We start from the raw sequence: 12,087 nt of genomic DNA on the forward strand, positions 1-12,087 counted from the left end.
GCTGATGTAGGGGACTCGGGTTCTTGTACCGGTCCGGGAAGATCCCACATGCCGCGGAGCAGCTGGGCCCGTGAGCCATGGCCGCTGAGCCTGTGCGTCCGGAGCCTGTCCTCCACAACGGGAGAGGCCACAACAGTGAGAGGCCCGCGTACCAAAAAAATAAATAAATAAAGAAATTTTTCTGCAAGTATTTGGAAAAATTTTATGGGAGTTAAATGACATTAGAAAGAGCAGACTCAAAACAGAAATCCTTCTGGAACAGCTTTTACATACAACTTTATAGTTTACAATGTGTTGTACATGCAACCTCAGCCGATGGCCTATTTATTCCCATCCAATTATGTTGGATGGAATACAGTTCCATGTCTTAGATGATTCATCAGTACATAAAAATCAGCTTGGCCCTCACCATGCAAATACAATCTGAACTCAATTTTTAAGAAACCACAGATTTTCCCCTTAGGGAATAGACTGTTTGTGGGCAGTCTGTCTCTTTATAAGAAAATTATTTTCTAACGGAGCATTTTCACAGGCTAAAACTGAGAATTCCAGTATTTTCACTGCATAAGTGTACCTAGATATTTCAAAGAAATACTCCAAAAACAAAATATGAACTATTTTCTTGTTTTTGCAGTTTAAATACCTATATGGAACCCTATGTAAAATTCTACTCAAGGACTGATTTTCCTTATCAGATTAAACCAATGGAACGCCAAGTCTTGCAAAATCCCTTGCTTTCACTTAGGAAAAAAGATCAATTTCACTTACCTTGTGTCAGTTACCAAGTGATTACCTCTCATCTCTAAATCCACTCAGCATTGCCCTGCCGATGATCCTGGAGCTGGACCCTGAAAACATTTCTCTTTTCCCAGAGGACAAAATGGTAAGTATTGTCAGCAGATGGCGCTAGAGAACACTGCTGGAAAAGGAGGCTTTGTTTCAGTGTGTTTTTCTCCACTTGCTACTGTGGTGCACAGCATCCAGCAGTGCATAGGACAACAGTGTGTTCTGCTGAATGGCACCTCCACAATGGCACGTTCCTCTGGCACTTCAGAGGGCGGCTCCCCGGCAAATTCCATGAAGCAACGCTTTCCTATGGACAGTTTTCCAAGCACCCAAAAGGCAGCTTCCTGGCAATTTCAGCTGGTAATATACCCCAGAGGACACCATCCAGTGGGCCATGGTCATGGCCACACCCTCTCCATTGGTGGGGAAGAGTCCTCTTCCAGATTTGGTCTTTCTCTTGGTGCTCTGACTCAGCCCTAGAGATAGTGGCTTCTCCCTAGATGTGTTCTTCAATTCGATTATTTTTTAGAGTTTTTCTGTTGCTAAGTAATTGGTTATACTTATTAATTCTTTGAATTAAACTTTCTTTGTTAAAACTGTAATGTGATTTCCATCTCCCGATTGGATCCTGAGTGACATGTACATTCAAACAGTTTTAAATTTAATAGTAACTGATGATACAGGTACAAATTTTTTTCCAAAAAATCATGGTATAATAACATAGGAAATCTAAAACGCTATCTTAAAAACATATGATCCCACCATTTTTCTTTCAGTAGACATTATATTTAAAGTATCCACTTACTGTCAACATAAATAAACCACCTAATAGAATAAATATTATCAAACCAATTTGCTTATTATTGATGTTTGAAAGGAAATTTCCTTTAGTGGAAAAGCTGCTGAAATATTTACACAGGCATGCATCAGTAAAAATACCAAATGAAATGAGATCAACTACGTACTTTTTAAAAGAAGTTGATTTGTATACAGATCTTGACTTCTGATGGGGTTATGTCCCAATAAACCTATCATAAGATATTCAAAATATCTTGTCAAAAATGCATTTAATACACCTAACCTACCAAACATCCTAGCTTAGCCTAGCCTGCCTTAAATGTGCTCAGAACACTTACATTAGACTACAGGTGGGCAAACTCATTTAGCACAAAGTCGAAATTGTTGAATATCTCATGTAAGTTTTTGAAAACTGTACTAAGAGTGAAGAACAATGGTTGTATTGGGTACAGAATGGTTGTAAGCATACTAGTTGTTCACCCTCGTGATCACGTGGCTGAATGGGAACTGCAGCTCACTGCCACTGCCCAGCATCATGAGAAAGTATCATATCACATATCACTAGCCTTGGAAGAGATCAAAATTAAAAAATGTGAAGTTTACTTTCTATTGAATTCTTATCGCTGTGGCACCATCATAAAGTCGAAAAATCGTAAGTCGGAGCATCTAAGTTGGGGACCGTCTGTACATGTTAGATGACATAATTTAAAGTACCTCTGAACTTACCTGAATGGAAGGCTACTCCCTATCACTAATGTTGGCATTTTACAGCACATGGATCAAAGAGAAAGCATTGTGATTTTCAGTCTCACCAAAATCGCACAAATTGGGAGAGTTAATTAACTCTGTGGAAGTCAGGATGATATTAGCTAAAGTAGGGTGAAAGAATACTGGAAAGTCCAAACACTTTTTTCACTACACAGACCATTGAGATCAAGTCTCTCGTTCCTTAAACACCACAGCTAACAGGTAAGTGATAGATGAAATACAATCAAACAGTGATTGTAATAGTTGAAAGTCTGGTAAATTTAGTCTCCTGTGGGCTGTCTGCGTATTAAAAGAGGAGCAAGGTCACTCCAAAGAACACTGAAGAGGCAGATCTACTTTGCATGCTCCCCAAAACATTTCTCCTGGTGAACTGCTATCAAACTTTATCCCATCAAACCAAAAATATCAGAGATGGTAATGTGGTATCCACAGCTAAAATGTTCTTCTTTCTCCAAGAAGGAAAATAAAGTTCTGGTGACTACTTAACCTCCTTCCCTGTCCTTAGGACCCACTCAAAAAATGTTGTTCACATGATTACAAAGAGTCCTCATCCGAGTATATCAGTTTCCTGTGGTTACCGTAAAAATTACCATGAACTTGGCAGCTTCAAACAACAGAAATTCTCTCACAGTTCTGGAGGCCAGTACAATATTAGTTTCCCTGGGCCAAAATCGAGGTGTCGGCAAGGCTGTGTTCCCTCTGGAGTCTCTAGGGGAGAATTCACTCCTTGCTTCTTCCAGCTGTGGGTGCTTGCTGGTATTCCCTTGCTGTGACCACATCACTCCAATCTCTGCATCCATCTTTACATAGCCTTCTCCTTTTCTGTTTTCTTCTCTTCTATCTATCTTAAATTTCCTTTTGCCTCCCTCTTATAAAGACACTTGCTACTGCATCTAAAGCTCATTCACACAATCCAGGATAATCTCCAGTAGCAAGATCCTTAATTTAATCACATATGCAAAGACCTTATTTCTTTATAAGGTAGCATTTGTAGCTTGAAGGGATGCTTCCAGGATTTGTAGCTTTCTCTGGGTGGCCATTATTCAGCCTAGTACGTTGAGCACCAAAGTGCTTTGACTTTTGTCTGGATGTAATAGCCAAATGACTTTGGGCTATCTTCCTCGGAGAGAAGGTAAATGTGTTCTATGCTTGGAAAGAAAAAGGTGGATTATGAAGCAGCTGCCCTACTAGCTTCTAGACGTAGCCATGTGAATAGTGACTGTCCAATGAAAAGTGAGTGGAAGAAATTGATGTTTGTCATTCCAGGCCAATGATATTAAGAAGCTAGTGTCCCTCCACAATAGTCTCTTTTCCCTTCTTCTGGCTGGATAAGACTATGAAAAGTAAATTATTGAGACACAGAAAGGAAAAATCGGAGTCCCTCAATGATTGTGTGGAAGAAAGGTATCTGCCAATATATCTGAAACAGGATAAATACAAAGAAACATCCACATAGAAACATCGTGGTGAAAATGCAAGCATCTGACAAATAAAGAAGATCTTAAAATAGCAGAGAGAAAAGGCAAACCACCTACAAAGGCATGATAGATTGATTGATGATAGAAAGACTTTTGATAGAATTTTCAACGGTAACAAGGGAAGCCAGAAGACAGTGGGAAGACCTTAAAGTGTTGAGAGGAAATAAATATCAACCAAGAATAGTGTATCCAGCCAAACTTTATTACTAGAACAAGGATGAAATAAAGGCATTTTAGAAACCTAAACCTTTGAATGTTTATCACCTTAACTAAAGGAACCTCAGATGGACCTCCATAAGAAGAAAACTGATTATAGGACGACAGCTGGAACATAAGAAATATTGAACAAACAAAATGATTAATGGGTCTGTAAATATAAAACAACTTGTCTGTATAAGTTATTAATGACAATAAATAATTTTGAAAGTTAAAAAAAAAGAATAAAACTTAATTTCTGGGTAGCTAGAGCATGTGAGTTGCAAGGCTGTTGTATCTGAACCAACTGTTAAATTTGAGTATATACTCTGACTTTAGATTCTACCTCAGGTTAAAGCAAAGACCTGGCTGAGGATGTTGATTAAGAGAAATAACCAAGAAAACTACTTATTATTACAAAATACATTTATTTTCATTCAACAACCTAATTAAGCAATCAATCAATTAAGCAAACAAGCCATAACAGATGATAGATCAGGAAGGGATGTACTAGCTTATGCCTATTACTTAGCCAAAACTCTATTTCCTTTGGCTGTTATTTATTCCCAGCTGATCCTTTGTTCATAAGTATTCTCCATCCAAGCAGCACTAAGTGGTCATAGTAACCTCATGTAACTGCTGCAAGATCAGTGTACTCCAGAGAGAGGGAGAGAGTACAGTGTTGTTCTTTTCTGTTGAGTGGCAGGCTAGTCACTTTATGCTAACTAGGGACCTGGGCATATTTGATATATCTTACATTCTATTGGTTCAAATTAACATCAACCTTATCTGTCCCTTTAGACTCAGAGTAAATAGAGTGTATACAACCGATGTTACTTGTTTACAAGTTAAGTGTTTATTAGGTATTTATTAGTATCAACTTTTCAGAACTATGGAGATTAACCAATCAGAAAGTTTCCATTAATAGTGGAATAATGACCTATCAGAGGACTCACCTCCTAGGAAACAACTGTAAAACTTGCACTAAGGCACTGAAGAGGAAACTAAAGCAGACTTAGATGTGGCATATACCCTCAAGGGAAGGTAGTGGAGCAGTAAGCACCTATTTCTACGACTTTTAGCCTAAAGTTAATTGGAATCTTTGAGGCCACCCAGTGTGTGTGTGGGGGGGGGGCACTTGTGAAAAATCACACTGTGTTTCTGGGTTGGGGAGCCAGAAAACTGATGCCAGAAAAATACCACTGAAGTGAAGAAAGACCCTGGAAGGGAAAGAGCCAGAGAAAGAACATAAAATCCACATCTTGAACCTCAAAACAGACTCAGAATGACCTTCTTTCAAGTATCCTGCCACATAAATTCCAGACATAGACTCTTTGTACCCTAATCTCTGTCTTCTCAACTTAGCAAGACCACCATACTCTTCTTGGTCTACTTTCTGTGAGAGAGAAGTATTTATTAGGTCCTTCCTGGCCTAGACACATCACAGCCCTTTCAGTGTGTGTGACCTTCTAGATTCAGGAATATATCAGAGCTTTAAAAAACCCTATATGGACATTTTATTCTCCAAATATTTCTTTTATGATTTTGGGCCAGCCTCTTGTTTGCCCCAACTGATATTGCTACCTCAGCTACCTGCTGATTGTATTTCACAAATGCTCTGGGTGTAGTATCTTTCCCACTGAGCAAGTTCTGAGTCAGTTTAAATACAGCAAGCCCTTTGAAGTGGACTTTTCCATGAAGCTGCCAGAGAGGTGAGGTAGTAACCACTATCTGGGGATGGAGATTTTTGGAGAGTCCAAAATCCATTCTGTCCCCTTCAGTGGTTACTAAGTTGCTGGTTTGCAAGGCTATCATGGAGCTGGGGGAGGAGATGGGAAGAAGGAAAGTTAAAATGACACAGCACTCATTCTTCTTACCAAGATTGTCGTTTTTGGAGGAGCTTCAAGATGGCAGAAGAGTAAGACGTGGAGATCACCTTCCTCCCCACAGATACATCAGAAATACATCTACACGTGGAACAACTCCTACAGAACACCTACTGAAGGCTTGCAGAAGACCTCAGACCTCCCCAAAGGCAAGAAAATCCCCACGTACCTGGGTAGGGAAAAAGAAAAAAGAATAAAGAGAGACAAAAGAATAGGGACGGGACCTGCACCAGTGGGAGGGAGCTGTGAAGGAGGAAAGGTTTCCACACACTAGGAATCCCCTTCGTGGGTGGAGACTCTGGGTGGCAGAGGCAGGGAGAAGCTTCGGGGCCGCGGAGGAGAGCACAGCCACAGCGGTGCGGAGGGCAAAGCGGAGAGTTTCCCGCACAGAGGATGGGTGCCGACCGGCACTCACCAGCCCAAGAGGCTTGTCTGCTCACCCGCGGGGGTGGGCGGGGCTGGGAGCTGAGGCTTGGGCTTCGGTCAGAGTGCCAGGAGAGGACTGGGGTTGGCGGCGTGAACACAGCTTGAAGGGGGCTAGTGCGCCACGGCTAGCCGGGAGGGAGTCGGGGGAAAAGTCTTGACCTGCCGAAGAGGCAAGAGGCTTTTTCTTGCCTCTGTTTCCTGGTGCACGAGGAGAGGGGATTGAGAGCGCCGCTTAAAGGAGCTCCAGAGATGGGCGCGAGCCGCAGCTAAAAGCGCGGACCCCAGAGACGGGTATGAGACGCTAAGGCTGCTGCTGCCGCCACCAAGAAGCCTGTGTGCGAGCACAGCTCACTATCCACACCTCCCCTCCCGGAGCCTGTGCAGCCCGCCACTGCCAGGGTCCCGTGATCCAGGGACAACTTCCCCGGGAGAACGCACGACGCACCTCAGGCTGTTGCAATGTCACGCTGGCCTCTGCCATCGCAGGCTCACCCTGCATCCTCACCCCTCCCTCCCCCCGGCCTGAGTGAGCCAGAGCCACCCAATCAGCGGCTCCTTTAACCCCGTCCTGTCTGAGCAGAGAACAGACGCCCTCCGGTGAACTACACACAGAGGCAGGGCCAAATCCAAAGCTGAACCCCGGGAGCTGTGCCAACAAAGAAGAGAAAGGGAAATTTCTCCCAGCAGCCTCAGGAGCAGCGGATTAAATCTCCACAGTCAACTTGATGTACCCTGCATCTGTGGAATACCTGAATAGACAATCATCCCAAATTGAGGAGGTGGACATTGGGAGCAAAGATATATTTCTTTTCCCCCTTTTCCTCTTTTTGTGAGTGTGTATGTGTATGCTTCTGTGTGTGATTTTGTCTGTATAGCTTTGCTTTTACCATTTGTCCTAGGGTTCTGTCCGTGCACCTTTTTTTTTACTTTTTAAAAATTTTTTCTTAATAATAATTTTTTAATAACTATTTTATTTTATTTTATCTTCCTTCTTTCTATTTTTTTTCTCCCTTTTATTCTGAGCGCTGTGGATGAAAGGCTGTTGGAGCTCCAGCCAGGAGTCAGTGCTGTGCCTCTGAGGTGGGAGAGCCAAGTTCAGGACACTGCTCCACAAGAGACCTCCCAGTTCCACATAATATCAAATGGCAAAAATCTCCCAGAGATCTCCATCTCAATGCCAAGACCCAGCTTCACTCAACGACCAGCAAGCTACAGTGCTGGACACCCTATGCCAGACAACTAGCAAGAGAGGAAAACAACCCCATCCATTAGCAGAGAGGCTGCCTAAAATCATAATAAGGCCACAGACACCCCAAAACACACCACCAGACGTGAACCTGCCCACAAGAAAGACAAGATCTAGCCTCATCCACCAGAACACAGGCACTAGTCCCCTCCACCAGGAAGCCTACACAACTCACTGAACCAACCTTAGCCACTGGAGACACACACCAAAAACAACGGAAACTAGGAATGCGCAGCCTGAGAAAAGGATACCCAAAACACAGTAAGCTAAGCAAAATGAGAAGACAGAAAAACACACAGCAGATAAAGGAGCAAGGTAAAAACCTACCAGATGTAACAAATGAAGAGGAAATAGGCAGTCTACCTGAAAAAGAATTCAGAATAATGATAGTAAACGTGATCCAAAATCTTGGAAATAGAATTGAGAAAATGCAAGAAACGTTTAACAATGACCTAGAAAATTAAAGAGCAAACAAACAATGATGAACAACACAATAAATAAAATTAAAAATTCTCTAAAAGGGATCAATAGCAGAATAACTGAGGCAGAAGAACAGATAAGTGACCTGGAAGATAAAATAGTGGAAATAACTACTGTAGAGCAGAATAAAGAAAAAAGAATGAAAAGAACTGAGGACAGTCTCAGAACCTCTGGGACAACATTAAATGCACCAACATTCGAATTATAGGGATCCCAGAGGAAGAAGAGAAAAAGAAAGGGACTGAGAAAATATTTGAAGAGATTATAGTTGAAAACTTCCCTAATATGGGAAAGGAAATAGTTAATCAAGTCCAGGAAGCACAGAGAGTCCCATACAGGATAAATCCAAGGAGAAACATGCCAAGACATATTAATGAAACTATCAAAAATTAAATACAAAGAAAGCATATTAAAAGCAGCAAGGGAAAAACAAATAACACACAAGGGAATCCCCATAAGGTTAACAGCTGATCTTTCAGCAGAAACTCTGCAAGCCAAAAGGGAGTGGCAGGACATATTTAAAGTGATGAAGGAGAAAAACCTACAACCAAGATTACTCTACCCAGCAAGGATCTCATTCAGATTTGACTGAGAAATTAAAACCTTTACAGGCAAGCAAAAGCTAAGAGAATTCAGCACCACCAAACCAGCTTTACAATAATGCTAAAGGAACTTCTCAGGCAGGAAACACAAGAGAATTAAAAGACCTACAATAACGAACCCAAAACAATATAGAAAATGGGAATAGGAACATACATATCGATTATTACCTTAAATGTAAATGGATTAAATGCTCCAACCAAAAGGCATAGACTGGCTGAATGGATACAAAAAAAGGACCCGTATACATGCTGTCTACAAAAGACTCACTTCAGACCTAGGGACATATACAGACTGAAAGTGAGGGGATGGAAAAAGATACTCCATGCAAATGGAAATCAAAAGAAAGCTGGAGTAGCAAGTCTCATATCAGACAGAATAGACTTTAAAATAAGGACTATTGCAAGAGACAAAGAAGGACACTAAATAATGATCAAGGGATCAATCCAAGAAGAAGATATAACAATTATAAATATTTATGCACCCAACATAGGAGCACCTCAATACATAAGGCAAATGCTAACAGCCATAAAAGGGGAAATCAACAGTAACACAATCATAGTAGGGGACTTTAACACCCCACTTTCACCAATGGACAGATCATCCAAAATGAAAATAAATAAGGAAACACAAGATTTAAATGATACATTAAACAAAATGGACTTAACTGATATTTATACGACATTCCATCCAAAAACAACAGAATACACATTCTTCTCAAGTGCTCATGGAACATCCTCCAAGACAGATCCTATCTTGGGTAATAAATCAAGCCTTGGTAAATTTAAGAAAATTGAAATCATATCAAGTATCTTTTCCGACCACAATGCTATGAGACTAGATATCAATTACAGGAAAAAAAATCCGTAAAAAATACAAGCACATGGAGGCTAAACAATACACTACTTAATAACTAAGAGATCTCTGAAGAAATCAAATAGGAAATCAAAAAATACCTAGGAACAAATGACAATGAAAACATTGACCCAAAACCTATGGGATGCAGCAAAAGTAGTTCTAAGAAGGAAGTTTATAGCAATACAATCCTACCTTAAGAAACAAGAAACATCTCAAATAAACAACCTAACCTTACAACTAAAGCAATTAGAGAAAGAAGAACAAAAAAACCCCAAAGTTAGCAGAATGAAAGAAATCATAAATATCAGATCAGAAATAAATGAAAAAGAAATGAAGGAAACGATAGCAAAGATCAATAAAACTAAAAGCTGGTTCTTTGAGAAGATAAAAAAAATTGATAAACCATTAGCCAGACTCATCAAGAAAAAAAGGGAGAAGACTCAAATCAGTAGAATTAGAAATGAAAAAGGAGAAGTAACAGCTGATACTGCAGAAATACAAAGGATCATGAGAGATTACTACAAGCAACTATATGCCAATAAAATGGAAAACCTGGAAGAAATGGACAAATTCTTAGAAATGCACAACTTCCGAGACTGAACCAGGAAGAAATAGAAAACATGAACAGACCAATCACAAGCACTGAAATTGAAACTGTGATGAAAAATCTTCCAACAAACAAAAGCCCAGGACCAGGTGGCTTCACAGGCAAATTCTATCAAACATTTAGAGAAGAGCCAACACCTATCCTTCTCAAACTCTTCCAAAATATAGCAGAGGGAGGTACACTCCCAAACTCATTCTACGAAGCCACCATCACCTTGATACCAAAACCAGACAAAGATGTCACAAAGAAAACTACAGGCCAATATCACTGATGAACATAGATGCAAAAATCCTCAACAAAATACTAGCAAACAGAATCCAACAGCACATTAAAAGGGTCATACACCATGACCAAGTGCGGTTTATCCCAGGAATGCAAGGATTCTTCAATATACACAAATCGATCAACGTGATATACCATATTAACAAATTGAAGGAGAAAATCCATATGATCATCTCAATCGATGCAGAGAAAGCTTTTGACAAAATTCAACACCGATTTATGATAAAAACCCTGCAGAAAGTAGGCATAGAGGGAACTTTCCTCAAGATAATAAAAGCCATATATGACAAACCCACAGATAACATTGCCCACAATGGTGAAAAACTGAAACCATTTCCACTAAGATCAGGAACAAGACAAGGTTACCCACTCTCATCACTATTATTCAACATAGTTTTGGAAGTTTTAGCCACAGCAATCAGAGAAGAAAAAGAAATAAAAGGAATCCAAATCGGAAAAGAAAAAATAAAGCTGTCACTGTTTGCAGATGACATGATACTATACATAGAAAATCCTAAAGATGCTACCAGAAAACTACTAGAGCTAATCAATGAATTTGGTAAAGTAGCAGGATACAAAGTTAATGCACAGAAATCTCTGGCATACCTATACACTAATGATGAAAAATCTGAAAGTCAAATTAAGAAAACACTCCCATTTACAATTGCAACAAAAAGAATGAAATATCTAGGAATAAACCTACCTAAGGAGACAAAAGACCTGTATGCAGGAAATTATAAGACACTGATGAAAGAAATTAAAGATGATACAAATAGATGGAGAGATATACCATGTTCTTGGATTGGAAGAATCAACATTGTGAAACATTGTGAAAATGACTCTACTACTCAAAGCAATCTACAGATTGAATGCAATCCCTATCAAACTACCACTGGCATTTTTCACAGAACTAGTACAAAAAATTTCACAGTTTGTATTGAAATGCAAAAGACCCCGAGTAGCCAAAGTAATCTTGAGAAAGAAAAACGCAGCCAGAGGAATCAGGCTCCCTGACTTCAGACTATACTACAAAGCTGCAGTAATCAAGACAGTATGGTACTGGCACAAAAACAGAAAGATAGATCAATGGAACAGGATAGAAAGCCCAGAGATAAACCCACTCACATATGGTCACCTTATCTTTGATAAAGGAGGCAAGAATATACAGTGGAGAAAAGAGAGCCTCTTCAATAAGTGGTTCTGGGAAAACTGGACAGGTACATGTAAAAGTATGAAATTAGAACACCTCTTAACACCATACACAAAAATAAACTCAAAATGGATTAAAGGCCTAAATGTAAGGCCAGAAACTATCAATCTCTTAGAGGAAAACATCTGCAGAACACTATGACATAAATCACAGCAAGATCCTTTTTGACCCACCTCCTAGAGAAATGGAAATAAAAACAAAAATAAACAAATGGGACCTAATGAAACTTAAAAGCTTTTGCGCAGCAAAGGAAACCATAAACAAGACGAAAAGACAACCCTCAGAATGGGAGAAAATATTTGCAAAGGAAGCAACTGACAAAGGATTAATCTCCAAAATTTACAAGCAGCTCATGCAACTCAATATCAAAAAACAAACAACCCAATCCAAAAATGGGCAGAAGGCCTAAATAGACATTTCTCCAAAGAAAATATACAGATTTCCAACAATCCCATGAAAGAATGCTC

The 12,087-nt window shown here is 39.9% G+C and overlaps 1 protein-coding gene across 6 annotated transcripts in view; it reads right to left on the minus strand.

Annotated features, from left to right (window-relative positions):
* USP25 (ubiquitin specific peptidase 25) overlaps nt 1–12,087 on the minus strand; it is a 181,415-nt gene that overhangs the window by 12,549 nt on the left and 156,779 nt on the right. For all 6 annotated transcript variants that reach the window (XM_089910380.1, XM_089910381.1, XM_089910378.1 and 3 more), the window contains one exon: nt 1–12,087. This exon is cut by the window's left edge and continues 12,549 nt beyond it; it is cut by the window's right edge and continues 17,838 nt beyond it. The gene's annotated coding sequence lies outside the window, so the exon portion shown is untranslated.

Source organism: Delphinapterus leucas, chromosome 4 (assembly GCF_059928025.1).
Source record: "Delphinapterus leucas isolate spDelLeu-1000000601 "Yukka" chromosome 4, BTC_Dleu_Yukka2, whole genome shotgun sequence".
Classification (NCBI taxonomy): Eukaryota; Metazoa; Chordata; class Mammalia; order Artiodactyla; family Monodontidae; genus Delphinapterus; species Delphinapterus leucas.